The sequence below is a fragment of the Balaenoptera physalus genome (genome assembly GCF_965194825.1).
Source record: "Balaenoptera physalus genome assembly, chromosome: X".
In the NCBI taxonomy this organism is placed as follows: Eukaryota; Metazoa; Chordata; class Mammalia; order Artiodactyla; family Balaenopteridae; genus Balaenoptera; species Balaenoptera physalus.
Genome location: NC_138903.1, coordinates 101,148,802 through 101,160,444, shown reverse-complemented (window position 1 = coordinate 101,160,444; position 11,643 = coordinate 101,148,802). Strand labels below are relative to the sequence as shown.

The 11,643-nt window shown below is 38.5% G+C and overlaps 1 pseudogene across 1 annotated transcript; it reads right to left on the bottom strand.

Annotated features, from left to right (window-relative positions):
• Window positions 1-241: 241 nt before the first annotated feature.
• On the bottom strand, window positions 242-4,941 carry LOC309652088 (cell division cycle-associated protein 4 pseudogene; annotated as a pseudogene). Its single transcript has one exon. The product of its transcript is annotated as a cell division cycle-associated protein 4 pseudogene (transcript).
• Window positions 4,942-11,643: the final 6,702 nt, after the last annotated feature.

Sequence of the window (11,643 nt, the reverse complement as noted above, 5' to 3'; positions counted from 1 at the left end):
TCACACAGCTAACCCCAGTCCTCTCCCTGGGATCTGACCTGCGAAGCCCGAGCCTCAGCTCCCAGGCCCCACCTGCCCCAACAGGTGAACAGACAAGCCTCTCGGGCTGGTGAGTGCTGGTCAGCACCGATCCTCTGTGCAGGAATCTTTCCGCTTTGCCCTCTGCACCCCTGTTGCTGGGCTCTCCTTCATGGCTCTGAAGCTTCCCCCCCCCGCCGCCTAACCCCCATCTCCACCAGTGAAGGGGCTTCCTAGTGTGTGTAAACTTTTCCTCCTTCACAGCTCCCTCCCAGACGTGCAGGTCCCGTCCCTATTCTTTTGTCTCTGTTTTTTCTTTTTTCTTTTGCCCTACCCAGGTACATGGGGATTTTCTTGCCTTTTGGGAAGTCTAAGGTCTTCTGCCAGCATTCAGTAGGTGTTATGTAGGAGTTATTCCACATGTAGATGTATTTTTGATGTATTGGTGGGGAGGAAGGTGATCTCTACGTCTTACTCCTCCGCCATCTTGAAAGTCCCTAGATTAAGATTCTTGAAACATCACTTTGACCTCCATCCAATCAGAAGAAGGTCCACAAGCTGATCATGTACACTGCAACCCTCATCCCTAACGTTACCTTTAAAAACCCTTCCTTGGAAGCCATCAGGGAGTTTGGGTTTTTAGAGTATTTGCTGCGCATTCACCTTGCTTGGTGCCCTGCAATAACTGCTGTATTTTCCTTCACCACAACCCAGTGTCAGTAGATAGACTTTGCTGAATGTTAGGCGAGTGGACCTCAGTTCAGTTTGGTAGCAATTATATTATTAAATGGTCATCTAAAGGAGAAGAAACTCCTGTGTAAGGAGTTTGACAAAACTGAGACATACGTGTACACACACACACACCCACACACAATGGAACTAAATGGATTTACAGATATCTTGTGTCTACACTAATGAGAGTAATTAAAATTTAGATTGCTTACTATTGTGGGTGAAGCACTATGCTAAGCTCCATACATAATCACTAACTCTCAAAACTGCCTTGTAATACAGATTTTAAAAATTATCTATTTTTTTCACATGAGGAAACTGAGGCTTATCAAGTAGAACTTGGCCAAGGTTGTAGATATATTAAGTATCAGAGCAAAATCCACCTCCAGATTTCTTAAAGTCCAAATGATTGGACACACTATAGGTATCTGAAAAATCAGGTAATATAATATTTCTCAATTCAATGTTAATCACTTTATTTCCTTCCAGTATAAGTTTTTTTGGTTGGATAATTTTTTAATAAAATGAGGTGCACACCACTGATATTAAGAATAGCATAGGCACAAAAGAAAACAACCCTTTTGGCTAAGGGCCGGAGAAGGAAGAAAAAGCATGAGAAATGGGAAACGTGGGGTGGGGGTGGGAGAGAGTACAGTCTTAGTTGTAAACAAGTGAAAAAGATCTAAAAGTTGTGGGCGGACTCAGTGCCTGCGGCAGGATCACAAGGCACACACACCACCCAGCCAACCCCACTGTCAACGACCCTCAAGATTGAGGGCCCATAAATGACATGTGTACAGATTTCTTTAATCCTAGGCTTAAATGTATGCCAACATTCTCCAATCCAGTGGTGAACTGACACACGCCTTCCCCAAACACGCTGGCACATGGGCCCAGCTGACCCGGGTCCAGCAGCCCAGCCAGGCAGGGGCACGCAGAGGGCGGCATCTTTGGGAGGAAGGTCAGCTGTGCTGGGGAACCCACGCAAGAGGGGCCCTGAGTCTCAGACCCTCTGGAGGCACCGGCCAAGGCACCTCAGGGCGTGCATGATCTCCAGGTAGACCGTACCTGACCTTCGGCTCTGAAGACACATACATAAATGGGCATAAATAAAACCCTCCAAAATCTACACTGAAGTCTAACGGAGACGTGGCTCGCACAGCAGATCTGGTAAAGGCACCGCCGTGCAAGGCCTTCAACTCTGACCTCGCTCTGACCGCAGCAGTGCATATGGGCAAGGCTCACACCCCAGTCTAAAGTGGAAATCACCATGTGTGGACACTGCAGACTCAAGGCAGTGATGCTTGTTGGAAAAAGAACAGTGTTTGTTAAACCTTAAAAAATGAAATACACCAACTGCAACTGTTTAGGTTATAAAAGTTTCTAATGTAGCAGCAGAGGATATTTATAGACAAAATATATTTTTAAGAAAATAGCTAAAAAAATCAAAAGTGATAAAATTATAAAATTTTAAAAATATATCTTAAGACAAAATATTGCCCAAAACATATAATACTTAATTTTAGAAAATTCACCTGTCTAAAGTTGGATGAGGCTGGATGAGGAGAAGGGCGCTGGCATCCTCTGGCGGGGCTGTAGCAGGACACAGACAAGGGCCCAGGGCAGGCGCGATGACCGGCTGCGGAAAAGCCTCCCAGCGGGGAGGGAGGGAGAGAGAGGGGAGCGGGCCAGATACTGTTCTGGGTCGTTCTCCTAATCTCAGACAAACCAAAGGCCAGCCCCGGCTGCAGGGTAGCGGGCACTCACACCCCCAGTGCGCCGACTGTTTTCGTCGGCCTCACAAACACATCTGCTATGTGCCCCAGTCGCGGCTCAGGTCTCCACCAGGATATCCACCACAAGGTCCAGCCCGTCCTGGCTCAACTTGGCACCGCCCAGCATGCCAGTCAGCACAGCGTCCAGGTCGTAGTAAGAGCCGTCCACGTCGGAAAACAGTTCCTCTACCGCACCGGGGCTTTGACTCTCCAGTGTTTCAAATATCTGATCGAGCGACTTATGAAAACTTCCTCTGTTTTATCGAGGACCGTCCCTGCCCCAGACGCCACCCGGAGAGCCTCCAGGAGCCTGTACCGCTGGGACCACTTGGAACTCAGAGGCCAGGTCTCCGGGGTGCACCCCCTCCCACGCGCAGCAGCACAGGATCTCCGTGGATACTAGGAGGTCGCGCGACGCCCGCCCCGCGGTCTGGGGCACTGGCACGCACCATCTCCCATCCTGGGTCATCTCCTCTTGAATCTGCAGGTCCGTGTTGGTGATGAGAACTGAACGGCACAGGTTGGGCTCCACCAGCATGTGGCACAGCTGGAGCTTGACCAGCGACATGTCCAGGAGGGACTGGCGCTGCAGGCTGTAGGCGGGCGCGGCCTCCTCGTCCTCCGCGCGCTTCCTCTTCAGCCCTCGAGCAAACATCCTGCCATCTATGGAAGGGAGCAGCCCATGGGCAGTGCCCAGTCACCCAGAGGCTGTGTCGGTGGGTGGGGTCGCGATGATCTCAGAAGGTGACCTGTGAGGGTTCCCCCTACTCAGACATCTGGCAGCCCGCATCCACTCCGCTTGCAGCGCCTCCGCCGAGGGAGGGGCCGCCGGCGAGGGGCCTCCAGTATAATTTTTAAAAGTATCTTTTAAGTATTTGTAAACATCTTGATAGGGAAAAAAATCCTATTAAGACAAAACCAATTAAAACATTTCCTACCTTCCAGGATGAATCTCAGGCATAAGTGAAAATTGAATAGATTTTCATTAAGAGTCCAGAATCCTGTCATCAATAGAAAAGCTTTTGATGAATCTGTGCCAAAATCTGATCCTGACTTCTACTGTAAAATGATAGGTCAGTTTCAATTAATATAGTTCAGTATATTTTCTCTGTTATACTTTAAAAATATATGGTAATGATGCTATTTGTATATCCAGAACTTGTATACTTGTATTCTTCCAGCTAAGTATAAAAAAAGTCATCTATCTCCCAGATAGTCTGGTCACCCTGGCCTTATGAAACAAAACAAATAAACAAAAACACTGCTGCAATTATCAAGAACAAATAAAGGGTAATTAACTAAAGCCCTTGATTAGAGCAAAATTTAAATAGTAAAAATAACTGAGTCTAAAAATGAGCAAATGATATTAAAGTATTGAAGCCAGCTTTATAATTTTTTTCTTTATCTGGCCTCTGAAACTGAACTCAGTTTCTGATGTGAGTGTGGCTATTTTTAAATATACATATATTTTCATGTGTCCACAAAGGATTTTACTAAATTCTAGTTTGATTCAACAATTTAGTTGTTTAACCTTGAGCAAATCACTTAACCTCTCTGAGTCTAAATCTCCTAATCTGTAAAATTAGAGATAATAATAACTACTTCTTTAGATTTTGCTATGAAAATTAAAATGCTGAGGGATGCAAAGTGCCAAGTAGAGTCAGGGCCTGGCACATATATAAAGATTGCTCATTAGTTGTTTGTTTTGAGCAACAGAATCAGATTCAACAATGGTAGTCAGTGTAGCTGTTTAACCTTTACTTACATAGCATTAACAAGTACCTTAAGTGAAACAAAGATATGATTTAGTGAATGATATATGTGGATTAATTGTGCATTTGATTATATTCCCTTGTGCAGAGGGTGTGAGGAGTCAAAGTAGCCATCTTTCTGTTTGTACAGGGCACTGACTCCAATCATATATTCATAAACTTATTTTGATGTCGATAAAAGTGTTTTTAGAGACAAATGAAAGCTTATAATTGACTCATTTGACTTGTCTCCTGAACAGTAAATTATAATATATTATATGCTATCTGGTTAAAATGTCTAAGGAATAATTATAATGAAGTAGTAATGATATGCAAAACAAATCTGATAATTTTAAGATATATAAAATACTTTAAATGAAATGGATTTTATATATTGAATAAGACAATAAACAAGTTATTATTTGTTACCTAATGACTACATAATAGGGAGGCAGTGTATAGTGAAGTGTTCTGGAAAAAATCCAGAACATTTTGAGTGTCAAATATGAATCTAGTTCACCACTTACTAGCTGAGTGATCTTGGGCAAGATTTTAAATCCATAGGTTCCTGACTTTTATGAAATGAAAATCACTTTTCATTCATTTAACAAATACTGAGAACCGCCATATGACATACACTGCAGAGAAAAGGTGGATAAAATGGACAAAGCATATATAGATATAGAGATATATAAATATCTACCTATCATATATCTATCTAATCTATCTCATACCTTCCTCGAAAAGTTTTTAGCCCAATGTTTGGCACTTGTTTTGTTCAGGAAATGATTTTATATTAAACTATCTGCTACAAATTGAAAGTTTTGCAAATCTCCAGGGCCAGTTCTGTGTAAAGAGGTTGAAATGGTCTGTTCGCATTAAGTACATAACAATAAAGCATGCCCCAATCAGTGGTGGGGAACTCTGAATCATTTATCTTCAGCACATAAAAGTGAAAAAAGTTGCACTGCATATATTCTGCTGCTGCTTATTCCAAAGTGGCAACCCCCAAAGCATTTGAATCAGTCACGTCATTACCATGTACTTTGTAGAGGAGCTTGAATATGGAACTATACCTACTAACCCCCAACCACCAACCTCTCAATCGCTGCAGTATTTTTTTTTTTTTTTTGTGGAATGACAAGAACATTTGATGAAAATTCCAAGAAGAGCAGAATGATAGTTATTTTAAGTATATTTTCTTCCTAACTATACTGTGGTATCATTCTATTAGATTAAGGTGTTGTTTCTTCAAAAACAAGTTTTCTATTTGAGAAAATGGGGTATTTGTTAATTTATCCCTTATATCTGATTAATATATCTATGTATATTATATGTAATTAATATGTATGTTATCTACCTATCCTGATGGTATAATGGGAAGCAAATCAAATCCAGCCTGTGGTTAACTGAGATCTGAAGAATAAGTGTTCAGCATTTCAGTTGGGGGAGGGAGAGAGGCAAAAGGAGACAGCAGCTTGTGCAAAGGTGCTGTTGTTCACCATGGCTAGAGTATTGAGAGGGAGGAGGAAGACTAGCAAGACATGAAATATAGAGAGGTAGGCAAGGGCCAAATCATGCACAGCCCTGTATGGGGAGCCACTGAAGGGTTTTAGGTGGGGCATGGCATGATGTAAATTTCACGTCCTATCTCTCCTCTTCTATCAGAATGGTTTTACTTTCAAATATGTTAAGCCTTTTTGTGGAACCATTTTTTTCCACTGTTATCAGTATTATCTCTGTCAACCACAAAATGGACATTTTCTCCTTTGTCCTCTAGTGTTCTTTTGCACTCTTGATTCTGAAACCTACCTGATGTAACTTACTTTTGATAAGCATCAGTAGTTATTAAATCCTATGGTTACTGATAAACAGTAATTTTCTTAGCTATAAAAACATATTGACCTCTTCATTCCTTTCCTCACCATGTACCAGGGCATTAAAGGATGTACCCAAGGTGCAAAAGGCTTTTTAGGAAAAGCACCCTCATGCAGAATTAAATGAGAATTAAGAAAAGAACACCTTAATACACAATTTTCTTTAATGCTGCCAAGTTCCTTTTCATCTATTGCTTTTTATACTAAATTGACCATTTTATGTATATCTTTCTATTTCAGCAAAAAAAATTATATAGTGATTTCTAGAGTTTCTGCCTCTATCATACCCTTCTAGTTCTTTTTCCTTCTCAAAGCTGTGAAGAATACTCTCTTGTTCTCTACAACTGAGTAATCACTTGTTTTGTGTGACTGTTCTCTGTGTAGATCAAGCTGCATCCTTCCTCTGTACCACTCTAAAGCCGTCTCCTCTGCCCTTCCAATGGCAGGAATCCTCCCCACTAGGATCAACTCAAAATTTTTCTATCCATTCTTTGCTGAGAGTAAAAGCTTTTATCCAATACTTAAATTTGAGTCAACAGGAGACTTATAGATATACATACCACACTTGCTATATTTTCCTCTGATAACATTTTCTTATCATGTATTATCTTCATTTTTAAGATCATTTTTTTAGATGGTTTTGATTTGCTCAAATTTAATTTTCTGTTTTCTTTATATAGTTTTGTTAGCTTATAGTAAATGAAGGTATGTGGTAGCTTGATGGGGAATAAAAGTAGGAAAAGAGGTTGGTATCCATACACATGCAGGAGGAAGGAGATATCCACTGACAGTAGTATATTCAATGTTTTAAAGGTTGTAATGTCAGGAAGAGTACCCACCTTAATTCTGAAGTAATAGGATTGGATTGGCAGAGAAAGGGATTTTCATAAATCCCCTTTTTGCACTATCCTTCTGGAGCCTTTCCCTTCAATGAGCCTCATTCTCTTTCCCTTTATCTTATTCCCTTAAATCTCTACTGGGTTACTAAAATAGGATACTCTTGGAACTGACGTAGTAATGCCTGATAATGTGTAATAGATTGAACAACTCCCTGATAACGTGTCCATTTTGAGCAATTTCTTCAACGTGTTACCTTACAAGGGATGAATAAAGGGAAAAATGTAGGTTAGTGGCAAAAGTGTTTATGGTCAAAACAGCCTTTCAGGTGCCTTACAATTTCTAGCATGTATCACGACATGCATGAGTAGCAGGCTGGATTTTATGTATTCTTTGTCCATAGGAAAAAGGAAAAGAAAAAGTTGGACTTATTTACATAAATCAAATAGGATGGTAAAGATGAAAATCATCTTTAAGGAAGGAAGAACATAAAAAGATTTCAAAATAAGAGGTAGAAAATAATAGATAGTAAATAGGAAATAAGTAAATCCTCAGCTAGCAGTAGTTAACTTCTAGTCTTTAGCCAAGAGGCAGAACATTAAAATTTACGGTGGAAAACCATCGATTCTTTTCAGTGGAAAACTAATCCACACAATAATAATTTTCCTGTGTATGTTTAAATTTAAATCTTCCCAATGTTTACATTAAATGCATATTTTAAAAGTACATAGTTAACACATATTTTAATTTCATTTTATCTGGGAAATGTACTAAAGCTCTAGAAAATGAAATGAAAAGTAGATCAATATCACAAAAGAACTAGTTCTCAAAGGATGGTTTGGAAGTTTGACTTTATAAATAGGGGAACATACTATTTTGTACTCAATAGTTATATTAAGCAAAACGTATGAAAATGCATACGAGAAATCAGTTCAAGGAATTCTCATTTATAACTCCCATCTTCCTCAAGTTAATTCCCAAATAAAGAGTTCAAAATTAAGGTTTTTCTTAAGTGTTAATAATCTGGTAGGTGAACCTCAGGATAACTTGGCAAACTTGCATTGTAGATCTGTTCTAAATGCAATGAGGGATTGTGTGTCAAATGTGATCTAGTTCTGTCTCTTCTGCTTCTGCATAAGGTCTGATAGAAAAAAGGTCCCTGGGGGAGTGAAGCAAAATTGCTGCAGGAAGGTGCTGCTAGTGTTATTTTAACTTAAAGCTATGGCCAAGCTGTAGAAAAAGATAAGTGAAGGTATCAAATAGGAAGCAAGATGAGGGTAGCAAGAGAAACAGAGAAGAGGAATGAGAGACTTGGAGGGAGATGATCTACCTATCTATCAATCTATCTACCAATCAAGATACTCCCTGTCATCATCAAGCAGACTTCCCAGAACTTCAGAACCTACATGTGCTCGGGACTCTGCCCTTTCTCCTACTGAGCCAAACAGCTTCTTTACCTCTACATTTTTTCTGAAGCCTACCCACCTAGACATCTGGTAGTCCCAGTTCCCACATTCACTTTATGGTAACCTTACTGTGCAGCTTTGCACCTGCCCTTCCAAACCCATAATGTCCTCTGTTCCTGCTACTTTGAAAGGTCCAGTATGTTATTTGAAGAAGGGACTCAGCATTTTGGTCTTTCAAAGGGCAAAGATTTTTAAAAAATTGACAAGGCCCTGCACCTTTTAGGGTGATCAGCATATAAACTAAAATTTGTTCTCATTACTTTACACACTTGGCAAGCTTTCAATGTTTTAAAAGAAAAAAATTAAAATTAACTTTGAAGGTTTTTGGAAATATCTGCTCCTGAGCTAATGCTGAAAAAGAATGAAATAACTACAAGTATCTAAAAATTAATATTGAGAAAGTTTGGCAATATTTTAAAGAAGTATTAAAATAAGTCTCCTACAGTGTAGATCTATAGAAATATGTGACAAGATTTGAAGCAGCTTAGCAGGGACTAATATACTCATATTAAACTCTTTAGTTAGGATTTTTTTGGTCTTGCAAATCAGCTTAATTGCCATAGGAAAGAAGCAAAAAAAATCACAACTTATGTATCAAAGTACTTAATTTACATGGTCAAACAAGGACACCATTTGTGTAATAGCTCTGCTCTCTAAGAAACTAGAACGTTTCCTCTAAATTTACTATGAATTCAACAAGGCAATGTGACCAGGTTTTGTTGCATAGATAATCCATTTTCTTAAAAGAGGGATGGAAAAAAGAAACTAACAACCTTTGGGGAAATCTTGTGCTGAGTAAATATCTCTCCCATACTTCTCCCATAAATAAGTTCTCACTGATAGTGGATAAAATCTGTTGTATTTGGGAAGGAGATAAGCACTACTTTTTATTACATGTAAGTATTTTAGCAGTACAAATGAGAGTACAGTGATTCAACTATTTATATACTTGGGGTAGGTTTAAGGTTGTTGGACTTGTCAAATAGAAATATAGGAGGACCAGTTAAAGTTCAATTTCAGAATAAGCAACAAACAATTTTTAGTGTATATCCCAAAAACTGCATGGGATATACTTATACTGATTTTTTTTTCCATTTTTTATCTGAAATCCAAATTACTGGGCATCCTGTATTTTATCTGGCAACCCTACATAGGTTTCTCCAAAGGCTAAAATATTTATTACCTACATGTGCATTTCTTCAAATAAATCTAGCTGTTTTATTCATGAGCTCTGTTGCTTTTTAATTCCTCTGCATGTGATTTTCTTCCTGCTGGATGGGCTGAGATTTCTTTACCTAAAATCGGAATTCTCTGGGCCCAATGATAGAAATTAGGTCTATGTTAGAATATGCATGGTTTGGGGTTACCTTCCATATATATATATATATATATATAAATTTCAAAGCATTCATTAACTGGGAAAAAGGATCAAAATATTTATGACTTTTATTTGGATGCAAATTGTATTCAATTTTCCATGTGTGTGTATAGTTTACTATATAGTTCAAATATATATTGGGTAGTGGTTTCTACTACAGTGTTTGCTTAGGAACTAAGATGATCCAAAGTGATTCATTTATTTTATTTTCTTATTTTATGAGATTAGATGTTTTCATTTCTTTATTCTGGATTAATTTTCTTTCTGATTATTATACAATGAACTTAAAAATTTTCACATTAATATTACAGGGATTGCTAAAATAGTTTTAAAGTTAGACATCAAATATGTTTGTACACTGATTCTTAAATATGAGTCAGCTGAAATATTTGGGAAAAATAGCAGCCTCATTTTCTCTGTTTGACTATCCAGTCGTGACTTGGATTCCATCCTGAAATAATAAAATGTAGGAGAGGTAGGGAGGAAATAACAATAAGGAGAGATTAGTTTTGGTGGTACCTATGTTTTGCATTGCCAAAATTGCCTGAATGAATTTCTGTTTCAGCAATAAAAAAAGGTATTTATTACACCACAGAAATTTAGTATATTGGCAAACTTTTTGTCTGTACAGCCTTACTAATGTCTCAATATTAGTTTAGGAAGAAAACATTAAATACCTATGAGTTTGTTTGTTGTATGTAACAAAGGTTTGATTGAATTCCTTCCTTTTGAGATGAAAATGTATATAAAGTGTTAAGTAAAATAATTAGGAATTTTAATTTATGGAAACTATTTTAATAATTCAATATTTTTAGCTGTGACTATTTCTGCTTGTGAATTAGAAAATTAGCTTAAAATGGATAAACAAGGTGGCTGCCTATATTGTGACATTAATGGTACATATAGACACCAATTACCTTTCTGGAAGGCCATAAGTACTGTAATACTTTCTATTAGAAATAGAATCATTGGTTATAGAACGTCTCTGTTAGAGACTGTATGGTCCAGTGAAAAAACTTTATTTTTTTGGAGTTGGAAAATGGGGCCCTGGCAATGAGAATTTTGTGTCCTCAATTAAAAATTTAAATTATATTTTTGCCTAGTTCACTCTTCTTACTGAGATTAAGCTGTTTTTCTTAAGTAAATGCTCCCTGGATTGCTTCCGGGCTTTGATTAATTTCCAGAGTTCTGAAAAGGTTGTTTTTACCATTTTGTTTTGTTTGTGAAGAAATTTTCAGTGGTCCATATGCTGCCATTTTCACTGATGTCACTCCTAACTTCTTAATTTAAGAGCTTTAAGCTACTAGGCAAGGGGCAAGCAAACTTCTCTACTGTGGCTAGGGGAAGTGTAGGAGAAATAAAATTGTCTTCCTAGAGCATGAAACAATTCTAAGCCCAGGATCCTGTATCAATACCATTAGATGGCATCCCCTGTGGCCTCTACCATGAATTTAGCACCTAACAACAAGCTACAGACGTCTGTTGGTAGGGAGGGGAAAGAGTCCGAAGAGTGAACCACTCTGCACTAGGTGTACAGACATGGTTGGGACCTTAGGGTTGAGAACTAACAGAGAAAAACACCAACTACCAAATCTGCCTCCAGCCTAAGCACAAATCAGTGGCAACCTGTGTGTATTGCAGAAAACAATAGCAGCAGCAAAGCCCAAACACAGATAAATTTCTGACTAGATTCTTTTAATCTCCTACACTTACATCCTAAACAAAGAGACATGCCCACTTCCAGGCAAAAATAACATTTACCTTAGTCCCTAATGTTCTACACATGAGGTCAGGCATTAAATTTTAAAA